The following is an 11,912-nucleotide window of genomic DNA, read 5'->3' on the forward strand; positions in this document are numbered from 1 at the left end:
TCGCCATATCCACACACTGTTCAGCATGTTTCTCACTCTTTTTTGTGATGGACTATCGTTCTTCTGTCACTCGATACAACTATTTCGTCGTACATTTCTTTTCACAGCGTAAATATTGCGACTTGGAAACACGTAATGGAGTTTTGTTATTTGGGGAGCAAAATAACTGATGTTGGTCGAAGCAGAGAGGATATAAAATGTAGACTGGCTATGGCTAGGAAAGCTTTTCTGAAGAAGAGAAATTTTTTAATATCGAGTATAAATTTGTGTGTCAGGAAATATTTTCCTGAAAGTATTTGTATGGAGTTTAGCCATGTATGGAAGTGCAACATGGACGATAAACAGTTTAGACAAGAAAAGAATAGAAGCCTTCGAAATCTGGTGCTACAGAAGAGTGCTGAAGATTAGATGGGTAATCACCTAACTAAAAAGGAGGTACTGAATAGAATTGGGAGAAGAGGAATTTGTGGCATAGATCGACTAGGAGACGAAATCGGTTGGTAGAACACGTTCTGAGGTTTCAAGGGATCACCAATTTAGTACTGGAGGGAAGCGTGGAGGGTAAAAATCGTAGAGGGAGACCAAGAGACGAATACGCTAAGCAGATTCAGAAGGATGTAGGTTGCAGTAGTTATTCGGAGATAAAGAGGCTTGCACAGGATAGAGTAGCATGAAGAGCTGCATCAAACCAGTCTCTGGATCGAAGACCACAACAACAACGAAATACCCTTAAACTAGTTTTTTGCAGTTTTCAAAATGACTAAGATGTCAGATATGGAAAACGGAAGGAAGAGAATTTGCAGCGAACACTTGATGCTCTGCGAAATGGTGATCTCGGTTTGAATGCTGTTGGAAAGCTGTATTTTGTTCCCAAAGCAACTCTCAAACGGCTGTGGACGATAAAAAAGTAATCGGCAGCGCTAGTGACTTGGCTTCTGAAGCGGAGCAAGAGATACGTCAACTAGTGCCGCAGTTAAAAAGTGCATGTTTGGCATCACATCTAAGGACTTAACGAATGACAGAATTCAAAGTAGCCGAAAGAAACAATATACCGCTCAGATTCAGCTGTGAGAAAAAGGTGGGCGCCAAGAAGTGGTACTACAGTTTTATGAAGAGGTATAAAGAACTCTCGTTGAGAGCACAAGAGGCCGGCCACACCCATGGCTCGTGCCACTGGTTTCGACAAAGAGAGAGTTGCAGAGTTTTTTGAGCTTCTCACAAAGACAGTCGGTGAGAACATGTTGGAACCATCTGCAGTTTTTAATGCCGGTGGAACTGGGCTTTCCACCGCATAGAAAAAGACAAGGAAAGTAATTGCTAAGAAGGAGAGACAAGTTGGATCCATCTCGAGTGGAGAGCATAGTGTTACAACTATTGTTTGACGCGTCGGTGCTGCTGGACAATACGCACCACCGATTCTAATCTTCAAGCGTGCTCGTGCTAAAGATGATCTGAGACATGGAGTACCTACTGGGACAGTCTTCGCTTTGTATTCAGATAGCGGATACACAAATACAGAATTATTTGTGAAATATCTGGTACATTTTATTGCTCATGTAAAACATTCGAAGTAGTATAAGATTTTTCTTCTCCTCGATGGTCATACACCCCATACAAAAAACCCGGATGCACTGCATCTGGCTCGAGAGAATGGAGTGATATTGCTGTTTCTTCCCAGTCACACCAGGCATAGACTGTAGCTTTTAGATGTGTGTTACTACGATCCTTTAAGCAGTTACTACGCAGACGAAATGGAAAAATGGCTACGAGCCCATCCAGGACGTGTAATGACCCATTCCAAGTTCCAGCGACTTTTGGGAAAGCATATGGGAGAGCAGCAAGTATAGAGAAGCAATGGATTTGCTCGTTCTGGAGTCTGGTCGGTGGATAGAGATGTCTTTAAGGATCATCACTTTTCTGCCTATAATGCAGTTCATTCTGATCCATCCAATGAAGATTTACCAGTAGTGACAGACGCAACACCATTATCACCAACAGCGACGGAAGGGGCCTTAGGTTCAATATCTTGCTTAGAAATTTCAACAAGACAGCCAGCAGCCGCCAAGGACACCGAAAAAAATACTGCCGGACCCAGTCATTTGGCTGTTCCTTTAGCAAACATTTCTCCTGTTCCCTAATCATCCTTTTAGTTTCTTGATTATACTTTCTGACCATATTCAAATCCACCCAGTCGTTGTATACTGAAATAAGAGATGTTTAGTTACGAAATTTCGGATTTACGTCTCATGTACCATTCACGGAACTGAACAGCCCCGATGATGGAAACGGTTGGCCATGAATGGACCTTTACCGATGGTGTTAAAGGTATTTCTGGAATAACCGTTATACACTGCAATGTAGTTTACCGAAAGAATTCTGACATTCAGTTTCACTTCTTTCAGATTTATTTCAAAGTTTATTTTTTCAATTTTAATTCTATTCGAAGCCATAGACATTGAAATTGGTAGTCACAAACTTTTAAAATCACTCCAAACGAAAGAATGTCGACAAGTAACTGATTTGTTACACAAAAAATTTCTTTGATACATATAGGAGCTTTGTTTTCTTTAGTTGGTTGTGATGTGGATGGCGTATGTTGGCTTATAGGCAGCATGACCCAGGCTTTGATTTTCGTTTAAGAATCTGCGTACTTAAAATGCATTAATCTGTTAACGGCGTGTGTTGTTGTTGGCGACGTGGTTTCGGGCGTTTACTGTCATGTTGAACAGATCTGATTCATGATTTCATACTTGGAAGATAGTTGAAATGATTCAGTATGATGCAAATAGCGAGTGTAATATACTTATGTAAATCTCTTTTTGAAGAGAAAGTGTAATTTTTGATCTGTGGAACCATTGTTACTGAGTATACCGAAAAACTTCTGAATCTGAAGACAATGTGGAAATATGAAAACTACTGTATGTGAAACGAAGGAAATAAATCAACAGTTGAATGCATCTTAAGCACACAGGTTCTTATGCGAAAATCAAAGCCTGGGTCATGCTACCTAGAAGGCACATTTCCTTCTGGACGCCACAAAAAACAGATGAGTAGTAATTTTTTTTTTACTGTGCAGCCTTCTTTCTCACAATTTTGGCTGCATTACTGTAGCGTTGTCATTGCTAAAAAGTGCATTTGACTTAAACAATAATTAATTTCTCAAGTCTGTACATTGCATTATTTTATGTATTAAGAGAGGAGAGTGTCGTTGCAGGGTGCACAGATTGTTACTTTGTCCTACTCCGCCCGTCCCCCAAATAGAACTTACTGTCGTCCCACTAATAGCTTGCCACAGACGTCTAGCATTTTAATAATAATAATAATAACAGCGGAATGTATAGAACAGCTTAATGTAACAATAATAATAATTTGTTTGCGTCAGTGTTTAGTACATTGTGTTAGCATACCTCCCCAATAAATTGCAGACCAAAAAAATACATAATTTGAAAAGCGTGCGACCAATAATCTGAGAAGCATATGTGTTACGGAATTGATTGAAGAGCTTAATTAACAGGAAACTCTCAGAACTTTCATAATATCATAATTTACACGATATAAAATAGAAGGGTTTGGTCAGCATTACCAGTTTTTCAGTTACTGCACAGACTGTGAACATAGATCTGCAGACTTTTTTTTTTTATAAAAAGACCTTTCATTGCCCTTTTCACCCCCCTAGTTTTGGAATTTCGAAAAATCCTTCTTAAGCGACGTGTACAGTATAAGATCCACACCTTCTCCAAGTTTCAGGTTTCCACCCTTAGCGATATGGACTGGGCGGGGATGGGTCAGTCAGTCATTCAGTCAGTCAGTCAGTTCCTTTTATACGATGGCTGAGCCCAAACGAAGTAGCAAATCCCCGTAGAAAGACCTACGCTCATTAACAAAAGATAATGTTATGCATCTGGTGGGACAGCGAAGGTGTGGTCTACTACGAATTGCTTCCTCGATGTGTAACCATCACTACTAACTTTTATTGTCAACAACTGAGACGTCTTGCAGACGCAGTCCAAGAACGACGACCAAGAAGATTGCCTGAAGTGATGGTACTGCACGATAACGCCCACTCGCATTCTGTTAGACTGAGTAAAAACACTGTACAGGAGGTGAGTTGGGAAGTCATTGTGCACCCAACTAATTCTCCTGATCTTGTGCCCTCAGATTTTCATCTTTCCCGCTCTCTATCGATTAATCTCCAAGGAGTTTTGTTTCCGGATGAAAATGCTCTCCGAACACGGTTCGACGACTTTTTTCTCAAAAGCACGTGATTTATACAGTCGCGGAATCGTAAAGGTGCTCCAGCTTTGGCAGATTGATGTAAATAGTGAAGGAGAATACATTACTGATGACTAAACTCTCTGTTACGTTTACCTGTTGTGTTTATTAAGCTTATGGAAAAACGCCAAGAACTTATGGACGAACCTAATGCATCGTGACACAAAATAAAAACACCTACAGCCGTCCTTGTGATTTTAATTTATTTTGTCGCTACCAGTTTCAACGCTTCATTGCGTCATCTTCAGGCTGTCTTTGATGCGGTACAGGTTGATGTGATCCCGATGCATAACCCATCAGTTGCCAGTATTACCGGATACGCAGATAATGCTGGCAACTGATGGGTTACGTATGGGGATTCTCATAAGACACTGTGTGGTGTCCCAGACGAGGGTTGCGGTTTTGTGAGCGTACGCCAGTTCAGTATGTATTAAATGACGCAGTCAGTAACTAACTGGGAGGCGTGGTTTTATAAAATGTTTAATTGAAGCCAATAATTAACTTTGTTTCCACTGAAACCTGAAGTGCGTGGTTTTGACCTGTTGACCTCCAACTATTTCCTATTTCGTGGTGGAAACTATCAGCATCTGTTGTTACGAGCCAGCTGCAGGTGCTCTGTGAACTCTTACCGATTTGCATTTTCCAGCTCTGTGTAGCACCTCGGAATCTTTCTGCATGTAAAAATGAAATGAAGTGATCGTATGGCTTTATTGGCCGGGCTTGTTCGGCGACTTGCACATCTTTGTGAAGAACATGACACGAAATGATTAAGACAACGCAAACATCCCGTCCTTGCGCGAAGAAAATCTGCGTTCCTCCCGGGAATCTCTAGCATATCGCTAGAGCTTTTGTTTTTTCGTGGCTGCTATTGGAACTTCGCCGGCATCATGGTAGCTCTGAGGTTGGACGAAAGCAGCGTTTCGCGCCACTAATTCAAAAGGGCGTTTAAACAAAACTTTTCAGTACACCAACTTTAAACTTGACTTATCTTGTTGTACAGCATGTACCAAGACAACAAAAACAAAGTTTTTTGGATGCCAATATCAACTCTGTGCTCTGTCAAGAATTGTTCTCTTTGTCCTCGAACTCCATCGGTTGATGGAAAGTTAAAGTTTGAAAGAAGAAGCGAAGCAGTTGATTAACACAGTGAAAAAAATGTCCTTGAGAGAAGAAAGCAAAGATTACAAACAATTTAGTAATAGTTTTACAAGGAAATAAGCAGGATTAGAGGTCAACGGTGTCGAGGGCATAGATTTTTTAATTTTATTTCATTACGAAACTCTGCTTCTTCCGTTGACTGTCCCCTTCAGTGGTTTTGTTTGTCATCCATTTGAGACAGTATACAAATATGTTTCCTTGGACAGCAGCGCACATTTGTTTTTAGGGTTCTGTGCGTCAGTCCGTAAAAATGAAACCCTTACAGAATCACTTCGTTGTCCCTCTGTCTGTCTGTCTGTCAGATTGTTAGAAACCTTTTTAATAGGAACAAATAGATGTGTTAAGTTGAAATTCATGTCGCATGCTAGGATCAATGCAACGAAAGCTACTGCCATTTAGGTCACATATTTTACTACTCGCAAACTCACACCAAAACCTGTAGCGTACATCCTGTTGACCTAGAATCACGAGATTTGGCAAGGCACAAGCTTTTACGGTAAAACCAAAGGAAAAAAATCCGAAAATTGTGAGTTTGTAATTATATCACACGAAAAATATTTTTGTCATTTTTGTACCTGTCTCTGTTTGTCCTCCGTCTGTAAAGACCCTATTTTCCTAGGAAAGGTGGACGAATCAAGTTGTAATATATGTCACATACCAAGGTCTATACGCCCTTGGCAGCATAATAAATGTAAGCGTTTAAGTCAAATCAGACAAAATAGACGGCCATTTTTGTTGTAGATTGTAATGCATACTCTCTCACTAAACCCTATAGTGTACTTCCCATTGGCCTAGAATCCTGAAATTCGACAAGAATCAATGTTTTAAAGTTCTAATAAAGGAAAAAAATCTGAAAATTGTTAGCTTGTAACTATAATTCACAAAAAACATTTATTTTGTCATTTATTATCCGATGTCAAACCCGAAATTAAAACTATCAGTAGTTCTGCATTCAGGCTGATTGGATCGCATTGGCAGACTAGTCTGCGAATGTTGTTTCGTGTACAACTCCAAGCGCTGTATCTACGTGCAGTAATCGCTTTTGGATATTTGATCATGAATAAATTCGAAAAGGTATCATATGAGCAACAAAATCATTCCTTGCCAGATGTCTGAATTTTACCATTGTGACCCAGGCAGCCTGAATGCAGATCTACTGATAATTATAATAATAGTCGCCCTCCTCCTACATCACTTTGTCACATTTATATTACTGAAATTAGAACATTCTCGAAAATCCTGGAATCCGTGGGACCGATACATTGCCAGTATCAGTGTCGACAACAGGCGAAAATGATCGAGATTCCCGATTTCCGGAGTGGAAATTTGGGGTACGTTCCCAAGGGACCAAACTGCTGAAGTCATCGGACCCTTACACACTGCATAATCTAACTTAAACTAACTTATGCTAGGGGCAACACACACCACACACATTCATGCCCGAGGGAGGACTCGAATCTCCGTCGGGTGGAGCCGCGCGAACCGTGGCAAGGCGCCCCGGACCTCTCGGTCTTCCAGAGTGCATGAACTGTCTATATACCAGTACATAATTAAGTTCTACGTAACTGTCATTGTGCCAGTCCTACTCGCACATGGCCAGTCTTTTAAGTGCAGTCTTCTTCCTGCCAATACAGGATATTCAAATGGTTCAAATGGCTCTGAGCACGATGGGACTTAACTTCTGAGGCCATCAGTCCCCAAGAACTTAGAACTACTTAAACCTAACTAACCTAAGGACATCACACACATCCATGCCCGAGACAGGATTCGAACCTGCGACTGTAGCGGTCACGCGGTTCCACACTGTAGTACCTAGAACCACTCGGTCACCCCGGACCGGTCAATACAGGATGTCCCAGGATGAATGGTGAATATTCAGGTATATGAAAGGCAAAAAATATTTTCTGACATGGGCTCTAAAATTCATACCTAAAGAGGTATGAGCACTTCTTCGATACTGTGAAACAGATCTCTTCTGCTGCAGCCTCTTTTTTTTCCTTATTTTAGGAGATGGTAGTATGAACCATACGGGACAAAAAGTCTAGTAAATAATGACTGTAACGCGCAAGCTTTAAGACCCATGAGCACTTGCCCATCTTCGTTGCGGTGAAAACATTTCTGCTATTGGACAAGTGCTCATGGCTTTGATGGTGTGTACTTTAGGACCCAGATTCACTGGACATTATTTTATTGTTTCGATCCATACTATCTCCTCCAAAAATATGGAAATCAAAGAGCTGTCAGTAGAGGAGATTTTTTTTCGCAGTATTTAAGATGAAGAAGTGTTCATAGCTCTTCAAGTACACATTTTAGAACCCCTATTTACTAGGCTATTTTGCTTCGAATGGGCATCCCTGCCATATACCTAAATATTGACAATTCCCCTGGAGAAGTCCTTCATATCTCATGTCTAGGGCATACACTACTATATCGACGTAGCAAGCACGGTGCGTCTGTGAGTTATGTCTCGATATACAATAGCGCTTCTCTGAAAGCTATTTCATACTTCAGATGATCTCATTGGCGTTGAATGGTTTACATGTCTTCAGTCGTTACAAACATTCTGTTTGTACTGAGTCTAATCTGCTAGAGGCAGACACTTGTAACTGGCATGGAAAACCATTCTGTCGGAAAAGAGGTTAAAGAATATCATGCAAGAAGCCTTTGCTCAGCACGGCCTACGCCTGATTGCACGTAGCTGAGTGACGTCCGACGGGCCAAGTGGCTGTCGAACCAACTGTTATCCACGAGATAATTTCCGGGTTTCTGGGTCAATGCGTTTGCTCGAGTGAGTACGCACGTCTGCATAACAACATGAAACATTAACCTTTGTAGCAAGTCCCAGTTTGAAGGACGGAACTTCCCTGGCTTCTATTGTATGGTGCTCGAGCTGTTACTTATTGGCCGCGCGGGATTAGCCGAACGGTCTGGGGCGGCTGGTCCCGGCGGAGGCTCGAGTCCTCCATTGGGTATAGGTGTGCGTGTTTGTCCTTAGGATAGTTTAGGTTAAGTAGTGAGTACGCATAGGGACTGATGACCTTAGCAGTTAAGTCCCATAAAGTTTCACACACATTTGAACTTTTTTTGTTACTTATTTGGAAAGTCAGTTTCCTTACAGCTGCATTTTTTATTTTTATGCTTATCTCATATACACACAATCGATTTCAAGACAGTACAGTCTCATCTTCAGGTGTCTGTTAGGCGTTCTTGATGAATCAAATGACCGTAAGTACCTTAACTGTCGTTACATCAAGGGACGTATCTATAATGCGTCTGCCGCACACTGTTCGATAATTCGTGTGCAGCACACTGCACGCCAGTGGTTGCCGACCTGGGGGCAAAATGAATGTTTTTCAGGGATATAAACAAAGGGTCCACAATTGTGTCTTAGTCACGAACCTATTTTTAAAATATGACTAATATTTTGATAAATATTGTAAGACTCGAATATTGGTCACGTAAGACCAGTTAATAGAGTGCCTCCGGGTATTTTTCGAATCATTGTTTCCATTTTCCGCAAAATATTTCGACGGCAGTCAGCCAACTTCTTCATACTTCAAACATTATTATTAAAATGCGTCACACAATGCGGTAGAGTTTACAACTAGAAAACAAATGTATGAACAACATTTTGTTCACATACACCACCCTACGCACATACTTTGCCCTTTGTGCCGTGTATCTATGACAATGAAAGTGAGACACGTACCAAATGCTATACATGTCATACAAATTTCGATTCATTACTCGCTTTGAAACTTGATAAATGAACTGACACTGAGAGCACAACACAACAGTAACAACACGATATCTGCCATACTGCTGTACACTGTGTTATTAATTATTATTTATTGTTATCAGTGGCAGTAGTAAAGAAAAAAGCATTAACACCATGAAGTATTTTAATTTCTGTCGGTTCAGAAGTAAGGGGTGCAGCAATCAAGTGATTTACAGTACATACAGCGCACACATTTTAACTCGCTTGGTTTTAAATGGGGCTGCAGTGTACGAGTGAAGGAACTGCCGCTAGGGACTTAAGTGATGCAGAGTAAGTATGTTTTGTGACAAGTGTCCACAATTACTGTGAACAGGTTGATTTCTCCTCTTAGGAGGTGTAGGTAGTGCTCACAGTGTACCGATAATTGCTTCATCATACATTCTAACTCAGTCACTACTCGAACACAGCACATGGAAGAGAAACGCTGCCTTCAAGATTTGCATATGTGAAAGTGAATTTTTGACTAGATAACAATGAAGACAAACGCAAGGAACTGAATAGATTTGGAACGTGCCCTATGACGGGCGCTGACGCAGAACAAACTAAATATAAAAAGGTTGTTAGAAATAAGCAGTAACCATTTGACTCATAAGTTCTTGGTTCAGTAAAATACATACAGAAAATAAAAATTATTTATCTTGATTCGTTTTACAAATGAAAGCGTTCAAAGAAGATTCCCATATCGTTCTAAAATTTAGTTGACAGCTAATGTTGGTGTTGGGTGGAGGTAGAGGAGGAAGGGGGGGGGGGGTACTAGCTACTATTGTATTCTGGGTTTAATGGTTTTGGAAAAGTTGGGAACCACTGCTCTACTCTGTGCTTTGACTTTCATTAGAACAAAAAGAATCTTAGCTCATTAAAAGCCTCTACTTGGTTCTGCTGGCAGGCACTGTCAGCACTCGTATCTTAATATGACAAACGAGCAGAAAAATTCCACGATAAGTCCTCTCGATTCTCCGTGCAATGGAAACATTCCAGAATGTGATACTATGCTCTGATTCGGGAAGTGCCTCAGGGAAGTGTGTTGCGACCCTTGCTGTTCATGTTGTATTGTTAATTTCCTGGCAGACAATACTGTTTGTAACTTCAGACTTTTTGTACATGATTCAGATTCTAATGAAGTAGTCTCTCAAACACGCGTAACTAGTCAGTCAGATTTCAGAGTGGTGCGGATACGGGAGACTTGTTTGAAATGTTCAGGAATGTAAAACTATGCACTTCACAAAGTGCATGACTACAGTATCAGTGGGGCACAACTAGAATCAGTCAGTTCATAAGAATGCCTTGCTGTTTGTAGGGATGTCAAATGAAACGATCACACTGGCCGAGTCATGGATGAAACAGGTTTGTGGACCTCAGTACCTATGGTAAGGTACTGGGAAAATGCATTCTACGAAGGAGACCAGTTACTAAACACTTGCGCGACCAATATTAGAATATTGGACAACTATGTTGCACCTATAGCCAACGGCCTTGCCGCAGTGGTAACACCGGTTCCAGTCAGATCATCGAAGTTAAGCACTGTCGGGCTGGGCTAGTACTTGGATGGGTAACCATCCGGTCTGCCGAGCGCTGTTGGCAAGCGTGGTGCACTCAGCACTTGTGAGGCAAACTGAGGAGCTACTTGACTGAGAAGTAGTGGCTCCGGTCTCGTAAACTGACGTGCTGACCACATGCCCTTTCACGTCCGCACCCAGTGACGCCTGTATCTGAGGACGACAAGGCGGCCGGTCGGTACCGTTGAGCCTTCCAAGGCCTGTTCGGGCGGAGTTTAGTTCACGTCAAACTGGACTAATTGTGTATATTCAACGTATACCAGGAAGGGCAGCACCCAAGGGAGAGAGTAATGGAAACGCGAAAAAACTGAGCTGGCAGACACTTGTAAATTGTTATCAGTTATCCCGCAAAGGCTTACTTATAAAGTGTCAGCAACCAGTATTAATAAATCTAGAGACATTATTCAGTCACCTATTTGTCGCTCCCGTAGGGATCATAAGGAAAGGTTAGACTAGTTAACGCGCTTCTCTAGCTCCATACACAAATGGAGCGGGAAATACCGTCTGGCATGCAATTCACGGTGGTTTGCAGAGGAGATACATAGATGAAAAAAATCTTCATTCCTTCCCGGCTGCCCTCGAGACTATCACATATCCCAGCCCCTGTAAAGTTCTGGTCGTTTCCAAGAATCCCACCGGATGCTTGCATTCATCTCAAGACGTAAGGAGCTCTCTCGCCTCTCACTGAACTCAAGTAAAACTATCCTATGGAAAAAAAATTTCCCATCAAATAACAATTCCAACGACAAACTAATCTTATAGGCTTCGAAAATATACGACACGTGCTTTGTCGAAATACAGTGTATGCTGTGTAATTAAGTTGTTGTTGTTACGGTCTTCAGTCCTGAGACTGGTTTGATTCAGCTCTCCATGCTACTCTATCCTGTGCAAGCTTCTTCATCTCCCAGTACCTACTGCAGCCTATATCCTTCTGAATCTGCTTAGTGTATTCATCTCTTGGTCTCCCTCTACGATTTTTACCCTCCACGCTGCCCTCCAATGCTAAATTGGTGATCCCTCGATATCTCAGAACATGTCCTACCAACCGATCCCTTCTTCTAGTCAAGTTGTGCCACAAGCTCCTCTTCTCCCCAATTCTATTCAATACCTCTTCATTAGTTACGTGATCTACCCATCTAATCTTCAGC

At 41.5% G+C, this 11,912-nt stretch overlaps 1 pseudogene; it reads left to right on the top strand.

Moving 5' to 3' along the window:
- The first annotated feature begins 10,671 nt into the window (after positions 1-10,671).
- Positions 10,672-10,789, top strand: LOC124559687 (annotated as a pseudogene).
- Positions 10,790-11,912: the final 1,123 nt, after the last annotated feature.

The sequence above is a fragment of the Schistocerca americana genome, chromosome 1 (genome assembly GCF_021461395.2).
Source record: "Schistocerca americana isolate TAMUIC-IGC-003095 chromosome 1, iqSchAmer2.1, whole genome shotgun sequence".
Lineage (NCBI taxonomy): Eukaryota > Metazoa > Arthropoda > Insecta > Orthoptera > Acrididae > Schistocerca > Schistocerca americana.